At 39.1% G+C, this 17,740-nt stretch overlaps 2 non-coding genes across 2 annotated transcripts; both read right to left on the bottom strand.

Moving 5' to 3' along the window:
* Positions 1 to 9,589: 9,589 nt before the first annotated feature.
* Positions 9,590 to 9,721, bottom strand: LOC120093982 (small nucleolar RNA SNORA17). Its single transcript, XR_015626258.1, has one exon. It is a non-coding gene; the product is annotated as a small nucleolar RNA SNORA17 (small nucleolar RNA).
* A 2,915-nt stretch (positions 9,722 to 12,636) lies between these two features.
* Positions 12,637 to 12,739, bottom strand: LOC120093918 (U6 spliceosomal RNA). Its single transcript, XR_015626289.1, has one exon. It is a non-coding gene; the product is annotated as a U6 spliceosomal RNA (small nuclear RNA).
* Between the last annotated feature and the right edge of the window lie 5,001 nt (positions 12,740 to 17,740).

Below are 17,740 nucleotides of genomic sequence, written 5' to 3'. Positions count from 1 at the left end.
GCTGTTCCCCTTCCTTGTTACCTTATCTCTTTATGTTGTCATTGTCTTGTTTAGGTGGCCATGCTGATGGGCTATCATGGTGTAGCTTCCCTTCATTTTTAGGAGACACAGTCTCTTATAATCTTTCCACTCCTCCTTCTGTGATGGTCCCTGAGCCTTAGGTACAGAATATGTGTTGCAGATAGATCAGCTGGGCTTGGGCACCCTAGGATCAGCTTATCCCCGCATTTTGACCAGTTGTGTTTTTCAATAATAATCTCCACCTGCTGAAAAAAAAAAGGAATACTAGAGAGAAGGGTGAGAGCTACAAATGACTGTGGCTTCACAGATGAGAATTATGGGAGTCTGGTAAAGTGGCAATGTATGCTCTCCTTTAAGATCCACGACCTCACTAACTTCTGTTGATTTATGAGATAAAAGTAATACCTGGTGCTGGAAATCCGGTCATTGCTAGTTTTTTTGTTTGTTTGTTTGTTCGTTTGTTTTTTGAGAAAGTGGGAGCATTAGTGATTATTTTAAAATGATCAAGTGTGGTTTAATTGCACGTGAAGTACCATGAGTGCAGCGTTGATGAGAGAAAGCTTCACTAATTCGAAATTCAAATTTTGAACTTTAATTCTATCTTAGTTAGGGTACACACTGCCACGAAGCAACACCATGACCAAGGCGACTCTGATAAAGGACAACATTTAATTGGGGCTGGCTTACAGGTTCAGAGGTTCAGTCCATTATCATCATGACAGGAAGCATGGCAGCATTCAGGCAGACATGGTGCTGGAGGAGCTGAGAGTTCTATGTCTTATTTCAAAGGCAAACAGGAAAAGACTGACTTCCAGGCAGCTAAGAAGACGGCCTCTCAAAGCCCACCCCCACAGTGACACACTTCCTCCAACAAGGCCACACATCCAAATGATGCCACTCCCTGAGCCAAGCATATACAAACCACTACAGATTCTGAATGTTCTGGGTAACAGTGATGAGAGGTTGGTTTCCTCCAGGCAAAGGGAAGTGCACCCTAATCACCAGTATCCCCCACATAGGTAGGTCTTAAAACCAGAGCCCTATCTGGATTCCCCAAAGTTCTTCCTCCCTTCTCTGAATGAGTTTTTCTGGGCATGCGAGTATAGACCAGGAAAGTCTTTCTTAGTTCATCTCTACAGTGTTGAGTCTTAAAGTGTCAGGGCATGTCTTAGCTACTGTTCTCAAGGAAAGGCCATCCACAGACTGCCCCACCTGGGGATCCATCCCATCTGCAGGCACCAAACCCAGACACTATTGCTGGGGCCACAAGTGCTTGCTGACAGAAGCCTGATATGAATGTCTCCTGAGAGGTTCTGCTAGAGCATTACTGATACAGATGAAGATGCTTGCAGCTCACCATCAAACTGAGCACAGGGACCCCAATGGAGGAGTTAGAGAAAGGACTGAAGGAGCAGAATGGGTTTGCAACCCCATAGGAAGAACAAAAATATCAACCAACCAGAGCTCCCCACCCAGAGCTCCCAGGGACTAAACCACCAACCGATGAGTACACATGGAGGGACCAGTGGTTCCTGCAGCATTGTCTGGCATCAATAAGAGGAGAAGCTCTTGGTTCTGTGAAGGCTCAATTCCCCAGTGTAGGGGAATGCCAGGGCAGTGAAGTGAGAGTGGTTGGCTGGAACAGGGAGCATCCTCTAGAAGCAGAGGGAAGGGGCATGGGAGGGGACAACATTTGAAATGTAAATACATAAATTATCCAAGAAAAAAGAAAAAAAGAGAAGGCATGTAATTGGGGGCTTACTTAGTGCAGTTTTATAGTGGGAAATCACAACTATCCCAGTGAGGAACATGTGGTGGGAGCCATATAAGCTGGAAGTTTACTTCTAGTCCATAAGCATGCAGGAGAGAGAGAGAGAGAGAGAGAGAGAGAGAGAGAGAGAGAGAGAGAGAGAAACAGAGAGAGACACAGAGAGAGACAGAGATAGAGAGAGACAGAGATAGAGAGAGACAGAGAGAGAAACAGACAGACAGAGACTAACAGAGACAGAGAGATGAGCAGCAGAGAGACAGAGAAACAGAGACAGAGACACAAGAGAGATAAGAGAGACAGCAGAGACAGAGACAGCAAAGACATAGAGATAAAGAGAGACAGACAGACACAAAGAGAGACAGAGAGAGAGAGAGAGAGAGAGAGAGAGAGAGAGAGAGAGAGAGAGAGAGAGAGAGAGAGAGAATATGACTTAGCCTGACACAGGCTTTTGAAACCTCCAAGTCCACCCCCAGTGGCACAATTTCTCCAACCAGGCCACACCTCTTAATCCTTTCCTAAACAGTCCACGCAGCTTGGAGTCAAGCATTCAAATATATGAGCCCCTGGCTTCCATTCTCAATCAAACCACCACAGTACTTTATCAAACTTAATTGAATGGGTCACTCAACATATGACCTGAGCATGCTAGAATAGAAAGCTGATCATGTCATTGCATACATTTGCATTAATACGCTGGCTAAACTATTTCTCCAGAAGTTAAAATCGAATCCTCCTTCAAAATGCAAGATTTTCAAGTGTGCATGTGTTTAAATAATTTTCTACTAGTTGGAACAAACTCTGGAGAAAAATCTCTGGCGGAGGTTGACAGATACTGTCTTTCTTCAAGCATGTCGGTAGGGGGAGCTCGTGCTTCATCCTGGAACCTGAGCCAGGCTCCCAGCAAATGTAAATGGCTTTTAAGAGAGGAAGAGGGCTTAATTTTTGGGTGTGAGGGAATAAAAGGGAGAAGAAAGAAGAAAAGAAAGAAAGAAAAAATCCTGAATTTATATTTTTATCAAATATTATCACTCTGGTTTATCATGCTTTGAAGAATGGAAAATGTGTGCTTTGTAAGACGAACTATCAAACTTGCCTGCCTGCCCCGCCCTCAGACTACCGGTTCTACTGGTGACTCTGCCTCTCCTAGAGTAGCACGGTTTGTAAGGAAGGTACACATTTCCTGTTATGTGGGAGAAGCTGGCTTCTCTGAATTTACCAATGAAGGTGTAGATGCTGACCTGATACCTTTAATGAAATGTGTCTGTACAGAAAAGGTATGTGACAGGCGGACCCAGCAGAACTGACTGTGGGGTTTTGCTAGTGAAAGGTGGAGGAGGAGGCAAGAGACCTTTCTCAGGTCCGCCTGTGGGAAGTGAAGTACAGTGCAGCGCGCTAGATTGTTGAAAGTATGTGCACTCATGTTCATTTGTGTGCATGCAAATTTGGGTACACGTGCATATACCCATATACATGGGCCTTTTGCATATCTGTGTTCTGATCCAATGATTGAGGGCAGCTGGAAATCTATAATAGAAATTCAGCCCATTGGACCATCTCTGGACGCCGTACCCCCTCCATTCCCACCTCTAAAAAGCGCGAGCTCACCTCAGAAGTGAGAAAAATTTTTGAGAGGAAAGCCGTCTTTGTTTCTTCCTAGATACTTTGAAATAAAAAGAATGGAAGTTTTCCATGAAAACGGCTTGCTGTGCAATTCTTCTGTGGAAAGTGATCGTTTCATATTTAATATTTAACTGGAATTGGGATTAGAACAGAATGGATCATACTTTTTTCTTTATTTCTGAAGTTCATTTTAAAATAGTCTGCTCATTTAATCTCTCTCTCTCTCTCTCTCTCTCTCTCTCTCTCTCTCTCTCTCTCTCTCTCTCTCTCTGACAAATTAATACAGAAAAGTCTTGAATGCTCTTCCTTCTACGGGCAAACTAGCCAATGATGAATGGTCCATGTAAACAAGTGTGCGTGGGTGCAGTGTAATCTGTACACGGCGAACAAGAAGGCTGAATATTAGAGGTGAGGAAGGACTGAAGACAGGCAATGAGTTTAGCTGTTATGAATTACTGATAAAATTTTTCAAAAATTTAAAGAGTGCTTAAAATTTATTTTAAAAATGGTGAAATCATAAAATTCACAGGGGATCCCCTCCACGGATTGTGTTTTGATTGGATACTATAGAAAGAGGTGCATTGAGTTACACTGTTTAGGTCTGGTTAATTTCTGCTATCCTTTTCTTTCTTCTTCTTGCAACGTTTTATAATAAAGTTTAAGATACCGTTTAAAGTGATGATGGTTAGAAAGAGGTGTGAAGGGCTCTGCTTACTTCCTTTACTGTTTGACTTCTTAATTTATTTTGCTTTTTGTCTGTTTTGATTGCCTGCTGGGCATCTCTGCACCTCAGACCCTATCCCGTGTAAGTTAACTGTTGGACAGTGATGCCATCTTGTGGTCAGACAAGAAATTAAGTCTAAATATTAAAGAGCAGACAAAACAGCCAGTATTTGAAAGGTCCGGAGTTACCAAATGCAAAGGAAGAACCCCTTATGTTTGAGTCTCTCTCTCCTAACCAGAGGACTCTCTAATAAAGAGCTTCCTACCAGATGCACTTGGAACCCTCACATTGACACGGCGGGCTCAGCCTATACCTACTCAGACGAGTTTTAAACTCTTTTTTTTTTTTTTTTTTTTGGTTAGAAATAAAGTTTCTCTAAGAAGGAGACATCACAGGCTCTTCAATGTCACTTTCCTTCAAACAGAGTGAAGATATCATATTTTGTCAGAGTTTTCGACAAGAGATAAACATTCCCAGGAGTCTGAGAAGGAGAGCCAATCATATTTCAACCGGGACAAAGATGAGTGAAAAAACTAGCATTTGGGGCAGATTAATTTTTTCAAATTGAATCCGTCAAGAAATCACTGAAATGCTACCACTTCAGATGCTGTAGGGGGCGGTATTGCCTCGTGGTCCACTTCTGTTGGCTCCTTTCTAGTGGTTCTGGCTTTTTTTCTTTCTTTCTCTCTTTTTTTTTTTTTTTTTAAATCTGAAAGTTCTTTGTGATCTGGTCTATGAATGAATATTGTAGATTTGCTCTTATTAGGGTGTCTTTCCCACGTGTGTTTATCCACTGCAATGATACTTACCCTATTCTAGACTGGCTTTCTGGAATGGGATCCCTCCGTCCGGAAGCGAATTATACTCAAAACTCTTTGCAGAACGTACCCTTTCCCTGTGCACAATGTGGGTGTATCTTTCTGATTTGTTCTTTGCATCATAAGTGAATGAATTTGAAGCTAAGTGGCTTGTCTTTAATCATTAAATAATATTTTCCATAATAACTCCAAATAAAGAGATAAATCAGTGTTTATTGTCATTTAAGATGTATTATGGAGAATACAAATGCACCTTGTCGTTTTGAAAAGCTGAAAGAGACTGGTACACAGGAGATGACTCGGGGTCAGATGAAACTCATTAGAATCCCAGCTCGCCTACTTACAAGCTGCATACATCTGAATAAATTATAAAATAATGTGAATTTTGGTCTGTCAAACTAGAGCAATATTCTGATCACGGAAGGTCTCTGTGATGATTAGAGGAGCTGATGTGAATGAAATATTTGCCAGTTTGTTATTACTAGGAGAAAATAAACCCTCTTCAGTTATTGGATGCTTATTGCCATGTTGGTTTCTAACGGACCGGGGTCCTAAAGGAAGCTCAGACACCTTTTATCTCCCGTGAGAATGGTCGCAGAAAACAAATGGCATTTACTGTTGGCCCAAGTTGTGGTAATCATTCTGATTTCAGTATACAAGACAGAAAATTGGTCTACAGATTTGATGCAATCCCCATCAAATTCCTGATAACATTCTTCACAGGACTAAATTACAGAAGGAACCTGAAAACTGATACAGAGGCACAAGACATCGTGAGCAACTAAAGTCACCCTCAACAAATAGCAACACTGGAGTGGCCACAATACATGGTTTCAAATCATATTGCAGAGCCGTAGTAAAAAGACAGCAGAGTACTGGCACAGAGACACACTCCTGCCGTGTAGCAGTGAAACAAAACAGAAGAACCGGAAGTAAGCCACAGCTCACCAGCCTCATTTTGGAGATGTCAACACCACACATCGCATAACAGACAGTTTCATTATGAGGTGCTCTGGAGCAGCTGGATTTCACATGAGAAGAACAGAACTAAGCCACTTCTCTCATGGCAACAGCAGCAGCAGCAGCAGCAACAACAACAAACAAACAAGCAAATTCAACTGCAGATTGAAGAACTGAATTTAGGACTTGAAACTTTGAAACTGCAAGAAGAAAGCACAGGTGAAATAATCCCAAGCAAGGGCCCAGGCAAATGCTCTCTAAACAGGAACAGTACAGCACAGGGAGTAATCCCAAGAATTGACAAACGCGGGTTTATAGGAAATCAAGAAGATTCCACACAGCAAAGGAAGCCATTGCTCAAGTGGAGAATAAGCCTATATCTTCTTCGACTACATATCAAACATGTTATTGACATCTGAGGTTTATAAAGAACTGCAAAATATATACACCAAACCCCACATCATCCAGACTTCTTCTGTCTGATTCTTGAAAGACAGGGTAGAATGAGCAAAAGTCTAATTTTTCTGTGGATTCTTTACTGTTTGTTTTGCATTACTAGTAAAAACTAGCGTGATTGTTTCATAATTTAGGCTTTTGAGCAAATGCCTAATCACAGGTGAGTACTTAAGCTTGGGTCTGTGTTTACCCAGCTACTTATTTCTCATCACTCCTCCATTTTAATCCTTTCCTTACTTTAGCTCTAGTCTATGTCCTCAGCAAATTTTTAGTGAGTTCAAACCCTAAAACAACACCATCCCCATGTTTTAGGGGCCCTTGAAGACTGCACATAAGCTACTCCAGTAATCTTAGTAGAACACAAGGAAGTTGCTGATTGGCTCATGCTGCAACAAAAGCTTCCAAAACAAACACACAATATGGCCACATATTAATTTTGTGTCACTTGAACCTTTTGTTTTTCTTTTGAAACGAGACCGGTATTGATCATCCGGCAGATGGCCAGAGATTCAATTGACAATGGGCTATTAGTGTTAATTTCAAGTTTCAGAAATACTAATATAATCAATGAAAACTCATTAACAGGGAAACATTTGCCTGCTTAAAATATAAAGTAATGATATAATTTGTGTTAGTGTTGGTCAAGCTGTGTGTGTGCACCCGTACACCAGTGTGTGCATGCAAACATGCAGCAGACAGAACTGGGAGGGGGATTAAGTCTCCTGGACAATTTCAGGAAACTCTAAGACCTAATATTTTTAATGGTTCATGGATGCAAACACCAAAACACAGATAATGAAAGTTCCCACTGTTTTTACCAAAAATAAAACCAGATTAGTTCTCTAAGTTCAGGTAGAATCTTAGGTTTGTTGTGTTGTTGTTGTTGTTGTTGTTTTAACTCATAGAAAGCGCTATCGGCAGAAACTTTTTCTATTCATGTATTTTAAGATCAGAGTGACTGTGGTCTCTTAAAAAAGAATTCTGAGATGTTCCTTCTGTTTCTATTTGAGAAGTATTGGGGTTAACAATTCTTTTAAAGTTTGGTATACTTCTGCACTAAAACCATCTGGCCCTGTGCTTTTTCTGGTTGGGAGATTTTTAATTACTACTTCTAATTCACTAGGAGCTATATAGATTTGCTTAAATTGCTTACCTGATCTTGCCTTGACTTTGGTATATATAGAGAGAATTACCCATTTCTTTCAGATCTTCCAATTTGGCATGACCTTATTCTCTGCATTTCCTTGGTGTTTGTTCTTAAGTCCTCCTTTCATCTCTAGTTTTGTCAATTTAGATATTCTCTATCTGCCTTTTAATTACTTTGGATAAGGGTTTGTCAATCTTATCGATTTTTTAAAGAATCACCTTTTCATTCAATTAATTCTTTGTATTGTATTATACTGATCTCTGAGCATTTGACATTGTTCCATCCAGAAACTCCTGCTCTCTAGATAACATTTATTCTAATTCTCAAAGTCCTTCCTCTATCTCTCTTCATTTTGAGTTTGTTCAGTATTTTCTTTTTCTACTTTTTCTTGTTTCTGTTTTTCTATGTCTGAGTCTAAATGTCTTAATTCTGTTAATTTCTTTTTCTCTGGAGAAGTACTTCGCAGCCAGTCTAGAAGTTAGGCAACAATATGTTTTGAGGTCACATAACCTTAGAAAATACTCTACATAACCTCTCTGTTGGAAAGGCTTCGTGTTCATTAATAAATCAAAGACCAGTTAAAATCAGGATTTTTTGAAAACCTAACAATTTTACATCTTACTAGGCTTTGCCCACTTCTGCTATTAAAATAAAAATACAAAATGATGAAGACATGGAGAGCTACAATTCAAGGTTCTCTTTTGATGACAGAAAAATATGGAAGATACGTGGTCCATGGAAGTTAGGGATCTTTGGGAATGATTACACTAAAGCCATCTATTGATTTTTGAGGCTCTTAATCACTTTTGAGGATGAATTTCCCTGTCCATTTTTCTCTTTCGATGCAGCTCCACATTTTTATATAATTAAACTTTGAAAACAATTATTTAGTCTTATATTTGTGCTTGTGAGCCTAACATTTAACATCTGAGTCATCTCTCCAGCCCCATTATTTATTCCTTAAGATTTACTTATATATATATAATATGTTAGCTTTTTATTGGTTCTTTGTGAATTTCAGATCATTCACCCCAATCCCATTCATATCCTCCTCTCCTCGTACCCACTCTCCACCCTTGCAACCTCCCTCACAACAGAGAAAAGGATCTTGTCCAAGTTGTACTGTGTCACAGTGTGTCTCATGGTATATGCTTTTGCCCACAACCTCCACTACCAGGGCCAGCTCTACTCTGTTGCCTAGGCAAAGTTCAGGGCCCACTCTCCCGATTGCTGCCGGTGATGAGAAACGGCCAGTCCTTCTCCTTGGAGAATCCAAGGCCAGTTCTCCCATGATGCCCAGGTGAGGAGTAGGGCCAGTTCTGCTCAGCCTTCAGATATCAAAATGTCCCTGGGCAGCAACCCAAACCAGGGACATCCACCTAACCTTTGATAGTAACAGACGCCTGCTGCTGTAGGCAGCAGACCCAAATACAGTCCCTAGTAGTAGCACAGGCCAGGACCCCACCATGGTCCTAGGTATCATCACTAGTTGTTCCTCATTCCTCTCGAGTCTCCAAGAGGGAAGCCCTGTTCACTGTGCCCACAACCTTCTGTTTCTCTTTTTCTTCTATGTCTTCACCACTAATTTGCTTCTCTTTGTGGCACCAGGGTCTCTGAGTATCTGGGGTCATCTCAAGAGTTGTCTCAGGAGTGCTATGCCTCACTTGCGCAGGTGGCATTACGGCATTATGGCACTGGGCAGGGCTCATCTTGGGTATCGTATACCTCACCCCCAACCCCTGGGACTGCAGAGCACCAGACTAGTGGTTATCTCAGGCTAGCTCCCTATCCTGGCCCCAACACACTCATCTGGTGATTATCTAGGGCTCTCTCTTTGCACAGCCCACTCAAGTGATCCCATGCAAGTGTCATCATTTGCCGATTCACTCCAGCCCAGGGCCCACGTTCCCAAATGGGGTTCTTCTAATCTCTGTCTTTCTCTCCATTCAGGAAGCCCATCTGAGACTATTTGGTGCTAAACAGGTGGTCATCTCAAGCTAGCTCCCTGTCGGGCCCCATGGAGCCGGACTGCAGCTTGTCTTAGGCTCATTTCCCCTCCCGCCCCCCCAGACAATACTAGGCTACTAATCATTCCAATATTCTCAGGTCAGAACACTGAGCATAGACATAGCCTCTCTTCTCTCTGTCACCAACTGATGCACATGTAACACAGCAGCCACACCTGAGATGCCCCGAGGGGCAGGTGACAATGGAGTATGTGTTTTGTTAGACATGTCCTCCTGTTATGTTATTCCTCTTTGTTAGACAATCTGCCCCCCACCTCCCACCCACAAACACACCACTAGACTGCCTCCATACCTTACCCACTGTAAATTGCACTACTGTAAACACTGATGGGCAGGTGCCTCAAAGATACATTGATTTGGGGGCTTTGGCTAAATGCTCTGAAGTGATGGAGCTGGATCCTATGGAAGATAGATTATGAATTTTTGAAATATCTCCATACTAAGTTACCTAGTGTCCGATTGCAGTCACCTTCCCACAGCAATATCCAAGGGTCCCTTTTGTCCATATCATAGATCAAATTTGTTGTTGTTTTCTTGGTGACTGCATTCTAAGATAAAATGACATCTCAATAGTGGTTTGATTTGATAGCCAGTGAAGTTGAACTTTGTTGGACATTTATTGACCATTTACCCTTCACCTTTTGAGAACTGTCCATTCATCTCCTTAGCCCTTCAGTTATCCGATTGTTTGATTTCCTACTTGGTTTCTATGAGAGTTCTCCTTGTATATTCTACATATTAACTCTTTGTCAGATGTCTAGCTTGCAAATATTTTCTCCTATTCTGTAGCACATTTCCTCACTTGATTAAGCTTCTTAATTCCACGAGACCCCATTTGCCGTCATTGTTTCTTGAGACAGGAGTCCCATTCAGAAAACCCATGCACATCTTGAACCGCTTCCCCTCCTTTTCCCTGTAATGCTTTCTGGTCTTACATTAAAACATCTGGCTCATCTGGAGCTGACTTTTGTGAAGGGCAAAAGGTAGACAGTAGCCATATGTGGATGGATACCTTGATTTCCCAGCCCTTTTTGTCAAAGAAGTTGTCCTTTGCACAACATGTATTTTCAAGTTTCTTCTCTGTCCACTTGAAGTTACTATTGGATAGTTTGGATCTGTTCAGTGACAGATTTGAAGTTTAACAGATATCACACAATTACTAGCAACAACATGAAATTTCTTAGTAACAAACTTGGCATCGTCTTTCTAAACATTTCCACTCACTTTCATATGCTAATAATCAAAGCTTTCCACTTCATAAAACTCCAATGTATCTCTTTGTCCCCTTAACAGTTTATTTTCTCCTCATCCTCCTCTCTCCCTCTCACCTATCCCAACAGAAACCATTTTCCAGTTACCCCAAACACACAATCTAAAGGAAGTGTAGCCTTTATGCGGTCTTCATCACATCCAGAGTTCTCTGGTCTGAGAGCCACACTGAGTCCTTTCTATGTGAGATCTTTGTGAGCTTGAAGTCTCAGTTGGCATTTTTACTCCATCAGCCTTTCCCAGCCAGAGGGACTTGCTCTCTGTTGATACTATGATCTTGCACACCTGGAACCTTCTTTGGAAACAATCTTTAAGGATGTGATGGAGGCTCCTGAGATGGGATTATCTGGGATTTTCCTGGTGTATCTCAAATGTAATCACACATATTGTAAGAGAAAACGAAACATGGTATATCATACAAAAGAAAAAGGCAGAGATTGCTGTGGAATCCTATTGGGGGTAGTTTTAATCTGCTGACTTTGGCTTCGGGATCAACTAATCTATCAGCCCCACCCGGCACACCTTTTTCTATCACCTTTAGCTTGGCCTTCTTTACTGGCAAATCAAGAACCAACTGGGGAACAGGATTTTAACAACAGAACTGCCCCCCTTAAGAATCCATAAAGAATGGGCTCTCCCTTCAAGCATGTGTAGACATTTTGCCAAGTGAACATAATAAAATAATCTAGTTGTGCAGTCTATCATGTCTTTTTCCTTTTCCTTTTTGATTAATTAATTAAATTAAATTTACATCCTGATTGAAGCTTCCCCTCTCTCCTCTCCTCCCAGACACCCCCCTCCCAATCAATCTGCCTTACCTCCCTTTTTTCTCAGAAAAGGGAAAGCCTCTATCTGCCTTGGCATATTGAGTTGTAATAGAACTGGGCTCATCTCCTATTGATGCTAGACAAGTCCACCCAGTTAAGAGAAATGGATCCAAAGGAAAGCATCAGAGTCAGACAGCCCCTGATCCTGCTATTAGAGGTCCTTCACAGGACCAAGCTTTACATATGTTACATATGTTACATATGTGTAGGGGGCCTATGTCTGTCTCATGCCTTCTCTCTGGTTGGTGATTCAGTCTCTATGTACCCCTATGGGCCCCCGGTAGTGAATTCTGTAGCTTTTCTTGTGATGTCCTTTAAATCTCTGGCTCCTTCAATCCTTGCACAAGATTCTCTGAGCTCTGATTAATGTTTGGCTGTGGGTCTCTACATCTGTTTTCATCAGCTGTTGGATGAAGTCACTTAGATGACTGTTATGCTAGACTGTTATGCTATACTGCAAGTATAATAGAATATCATTAATAGTGTTGGGGGTGGGCTGTCTCTCATGGCATGGGACTCAAGTTGAGCCAGCCATTGCTTGTCCATTCCATGACTTTCTGCTCCCTCTTTATCACTGCACCTCTTGTAGGCAGGAAAAATTGTGGGTTGAAAGTTTTGTGATTGGTTGGGTTGATATCCCCATCCCTCTATTAGAAGTCTTGCCTGGTTACAGGAGGTGGCCATTTCATGTGGCTAAGAGACTTATTCCCTATTTCTAAGAAACTAAGCTAAGGTCACCCTTACAGATTCCTGGGAGTTTAGATTGCCCTAGACTTCTAGCTTGTCTTGAAGATACCCCCCATGCACATATAAACACTGATTCTACTTCTCTCTCCCAGTTCTCTCTCCCAGTTCTCTCTCCCACCATCCATCCCACACTTCATCCTTCTTGTTTGCCCTCTCCCATCCAGTCCCCTCCCGCTATATACTCCAGGTGCCTATTTTTGCTTCTCCATCTTTGTCAAGCATTCTGTTTTGGCCTGTACTTGTTACTTAGCTCCTATGGAATGCTTCATGAGTTTGGGTGCCCTCCTTGCAAAGGGGCCACGATCATCTTCTCTGTATCATTCCAATTTTAGAATATATGCTGCTGAAGCAAATAAATGTCTTTGTCTTTATCATCTGTGGCCTGTTAGTATCAAACCACACTATGATACTTCCTAGCTTTTTCTTTTCATCGTGGCAAAGAATTAAAGATAACAGCAGTGACTACAACACAAAGTGCTGCAACTTTTAATTCCTTAGCAAGTAACCCTCATTTAAAAGAAAAGGCTTAAAGCAATCAGAAGACGGTGGATCTCTTAAAAGGCTCTGCTTCAAACAGTGACCTAACTTTTCATTCCATAGCTTTTTTTATGTTAAGTCACGTGAATAATCACCACCTACTCAATACAAGACATAAAGAGAAAGTGGGTAATAAGGTTCTTATAGACCAAAACTGAAAGTGATTGATGTTCATCTCTTAAGCCACATTTCATTGATTCCATTGGCTGGAATTCTAGGATTTGTAGTCTACCTGAACATCTACTTGCTATAAGAACATTGGTTATGAACAATAATGTCTATACTATACAAATACTAGTATTTCGTGAAATACATTTTTAGAAGTTTTAGATACATTTTGGAGGTTAAGATCTTCTTGACATATAGCACACTGCTCATATTAAAGCTATAAAATTGCAAAGTCTGAGAATATAAAGACCTGTGATCTCACTAATGCAGTCAAGAGAATGAACTTCTCTGTCACTCCAGTGCATTCCTTGAATCTCCTTAACACTGTTTTTTTCCTTATTTTCTATAACTAAACAGCTCATCTGTTTTCCATAAGTAGAGATAAGTTTGTATTTTATGCTATATAAGTATATAGTATATACACATATATGCATAAATAACATATATATGATTTATGTATATATGTTTTTATGTCTACATGTATATATGTATAATATATTTGTACTTATATATGTATGTATGTGTGTATACATATGATAGAATATGAAATGTGAACTTTCTTAGTCTATCATAGTTTTATTTAGTGCAATTATTTTGAGACTCTATATAAGAGGTATTGTTTATCAATAGTTTATTTATTCCCCATCAATTCTTGCAATACATGTATATATACTAATGGGGTAGAAGTAGGAGAGATTTTTATTGAGATTTCATTAAATTATAAATCTATTAAATTAAGCACTTAATATATTGGGAATTCCAATATACAAACATGTATATTTACTTATTTAAATATTTAATTTCCAGTGTACAGTATCCACTGAATATGCTATGTACATCTTTGTCAAGTTTACCTTTATTATTTCACATTTTATAATGCCATTGTAAACAGCATTTGGTTTTAATTTCATTTATGATTTAGATCATAGGAATGCAATAGACTTTTATATTGTATTTTGTATATTGTATGTCCTCAGTCTTGCTAATTTTGTTCATTAGTATTATTCATTTTTTGAGAGCTTCTTAGAATATTCCTTATAGATCATCATTTCATCTGTTAATAAAGTCAATTACTTTTTTCTTTTATTGCATATAGCTTTCATGCAGTATATTCTGATTTCAGTCTCCTTTCCCCCTAGTACTCACAATTCCTCCCTACTGCTGTCTTTTCTACAGTGTGTATTTCTGCTTCTTTATTAAAAGTATCAGTTGTCCATGGATGTATGGTCTCATTTCTGGGTCTTCAATTCTAATTCACAGATCAATATGTATGGTTTTTGTGTCAATAGTATGCTATTTTTTATTACTATAGCTCTGTAGCTATCCTGAATTTTTTTTTACATATAAAGCAAAAACTTGTCCTTTAGAGTTCTGTGAAGAAGAAGTATATTGAAATTTCAATGATGAATCTGTAAATTGCTTTGGGTAAGATGGCCACTTTTATTATGTTAATCTTACCTATTCATAAGCGTTAAAGATTCCCTATTTTCTGATCTTTAATTTCTTTCTGTGGTGTCTGAAAGTTCTTATCATACAAGTCTCTCACTTGATTACACTTACCCCCAAGATAATTTATATTTTTGAAGGCTATTTTAAAAGGTGTATTTTCCCTAATTTATTTCTCAATCCATTTGTCATTTGTAAAAAGGCCACTGGTTTTTATGTGTTTTATATCCTGCTACTTTGCTGAAGCTTTTTAATGGCTGTAGAAGTTTTCTGTAGGATCTGTGGGGTCACTAATGTGTACTATCTTATCTTCTGCAAGTAGAAATGATTTGACTTCTTCATTTCTTATTTTTATCTTGTGATCTCCTTCAGTTGTCTCCTTGCTCTAGATAAGAATTCAAGTGCTATTTGAATAGGTATGAAAGAGTGGACAACCTTGTCTTGTTCCTGATTTTAGTAGTTTTGAGTTTCTCTCTATTTAAGTTGATGTTGGTTATGTGCTCGCTGCAAACTGCCTTTATCGTGTTGAGGTATGTCCCCTGTGACACTAATCTCTCCTGGACTTTTATCACAAAGAGGTGATGGATTTTGTCAAAGGTGTTTTATGCTTCTGGTGAGATGATTATGTGGTTTTGTCATTCGATCTGCTTATATAGTAGATTATGTTTATGAATGTATCTATGTTTCCAAGTATTTTTATTGAGAATCTTTTACCTATGTTTATAAGGGAAATTGGCTGATAAATCTCCTTGTTGGATCTTTTTGTGATTTAGACATCATAGTAACTGTCGCCTCATAAAACTAATGATGCAATATTATTTCTTTTTCCATTTTGTGGAATAATTGGAGGAGTATTGGCATTAACTTTTCCCTAAAAGTCTGGAATATTCTGTGCTAAAACTATATGGTCCTGGGCTTTTTTGGTTGCATATTTTAATGACTGCTTAATTTCACTCAATGCTATGAGTCTGTTTAAATTGCTTATCTGATCATGACTTAACTTTGGGTAAGTGATATGTAGAGGGAAAATCATCCATTTCTTTTAGACTTTCCAAATTTAGTGGAGTACCAATTTTTAAAGTATGTCCTTATGATTTGCTCCTTTTCAGTGTCTGTTATACTTCCATTTTCATTCCTTATTCTCTCTCTCTCTCTCTCTCTCTCTCTCTCTCTCTCTCTCTCTCTCTCTGCCTTTTAATTTCTTTGGAAAAGAGTTTCTCAATCTTATTGGATTTCTCAAAGAACTAATTCTTTGTTTCATTGATACTCTGTAAATTTTGTTTCTAATTTATTGATTAGGCCTGCATTTGATTATTTCTTGGCTTTGACTCCTTTGGAGCACTATCTCTTATTTTCCTTGCAGAGCTCTCAGGTATGCAATTAAGTTACTAATATGCACTTATCTCTCAGAGAAGCATTGGGTCCCAAGGTTGGTGTTGGTTTTCTTTCCATTTTCATTCAATTCTAGAAAGTCTTTTATTTCATTCTTAATTTCTGTCTTGACCCACTCAATCATGAGAGAGTTGTTCAGTTTCCATGCATCTGTAAACTTTCTGTTGTTTATACCCAACTTTAATCTGAAAAGATTAAAAGATCAGAAAAGAAGCATAACACTATTTCAATATTCTTGTAGCTGTAGAGACTTGCTCTGTGTATGAATATCTGGTCAGTTCTGGAGAAAGTTCCATGAGGTACTCAAAAGGTATATTCATTTTGTCTGGGTATGTTTACAGAATATTTCTCTTTTTTTATCTTTATTAACTTGAGTATTTCTTATTTACATTTTGATTGTTATTCCCCTTCCCGGTTTCCGGGCCAACATCCCCCTAACCCCTTCCCCTCCCCTTCTATATTGGCTTCTCCTCCACATCCTCCCCCCATTACCACCCTCCCCACACCAATCACGTTCACTGGGGGTTCAGTCTTGGCAGGACCAAGGGCTTCCCCTTCCACTGGTGCTCTTATTAGGCTATTCATTGCTACCTATAAGGTTGGTGGGATTGCAGACTGGTACAGCCATTCTGGAAATCAGTCTGGAGGTTCCTCAGAAAATTGGACATTGAACTACAGAATATTTCTATAAATGTTCTGCAAATGTCTGTTAGGTCCACTTGGTTTGTAATGTCTGATAGCTTCAACATTTCTTTTAGTTTTGTATGGATGGATATATATATATACATATATATATATATATGGAGAGAGAAATAGATATATAGATATATCGATTATACATAGAGATATAGAGATAAAATCTTTTCCCTCCTCTTCAAAATTTTTGTATTTCTTTGCCGTTTGTTTATTTCCTCTGTTGCCTAATTTGGTTAAATATTTGTTTTGTAATTATTGCTCTAGGGTTTCCTAGATAGAACTTTATCTCCTCAGAGGCTGTGTACAGATGATGTTCTGTAACGTCCTGTATGGGAAACTTGTGACAGTATTTTCATGTTCCCTCTTCAGCCCTTTGTGCTTTGTTTAATACACATCTTATTTCTCTGTGTGCAAAACTGGCAACTCACTATTTTGCTTAAACAATAGCTAGCGTAGCATTATGCTTTACTCATGCAATTCTGTAGTCTACTCTTCTTCAACATGCGTTATTTTCAGATTTCTATTTCATAATAGTCTTTTCTCCACTTGAAAGATTTTATTTTACCTTTCTATTATTTGAAGTCTATTGCTAATAAATCTTTTCAGCCTTTGTATGAATCATGACATCTTTACTCCACAGACAGACTTGAAAAGTCATTTTCACTGGGAATAGAATTCTAGCTTGAAACTTTCCCAGTCTTTGAAGATGCTGCTCCAGTCCTAGGAAGACTCCCCTCTGCCATTTTAAATTCTATCTTTTCAAGGTTTTCTGAATCCTGAATTGGAATCATGTTCTTCTCATGTGTTTTATTTTGCCTAAGAATCCCAGGGATTGCTGATTCTGTGTGTTCTATTATTATTATTATTATTATTATTATTATTATTATTATTATTATAATCACTTCAACTTTAGGAATTCCATTTACATCTACATTGACCATTATAATGTTGTGTGTAGTCAACATAGTCAACACTGACTGTCCCCACCATCATCTTTCTTGTTTTAATAATAATTGGATACTTTCAATTTCCAATTATTATTTATATGTGTTTATTAACATTTATTCTTACCCTGAAGACATGATATTTTTACTACTCTTTACTTCAGACATTT

The sequence above is a fragment of the Rattus norvegicus genome, chromosome 7, assembly GCF_021556685.1.
Source record: "Rattus norvegicus strain SHRSP/BbbUtx chromosome 7, alternate assembly SHRSP_T2T, whole genome shotgun sequence".
Lineage (NCBI taxonomy): Eukaryota > Metazoa > Chordata > Mammalia > Rodentia > Muridae > Rattus > Rattus norvegicus.
The sequence above is the reverse complement of the archived record's forward strand: the minus strand, read 5'-3'. Positions and strand labels throughout refer to the sequence as shown.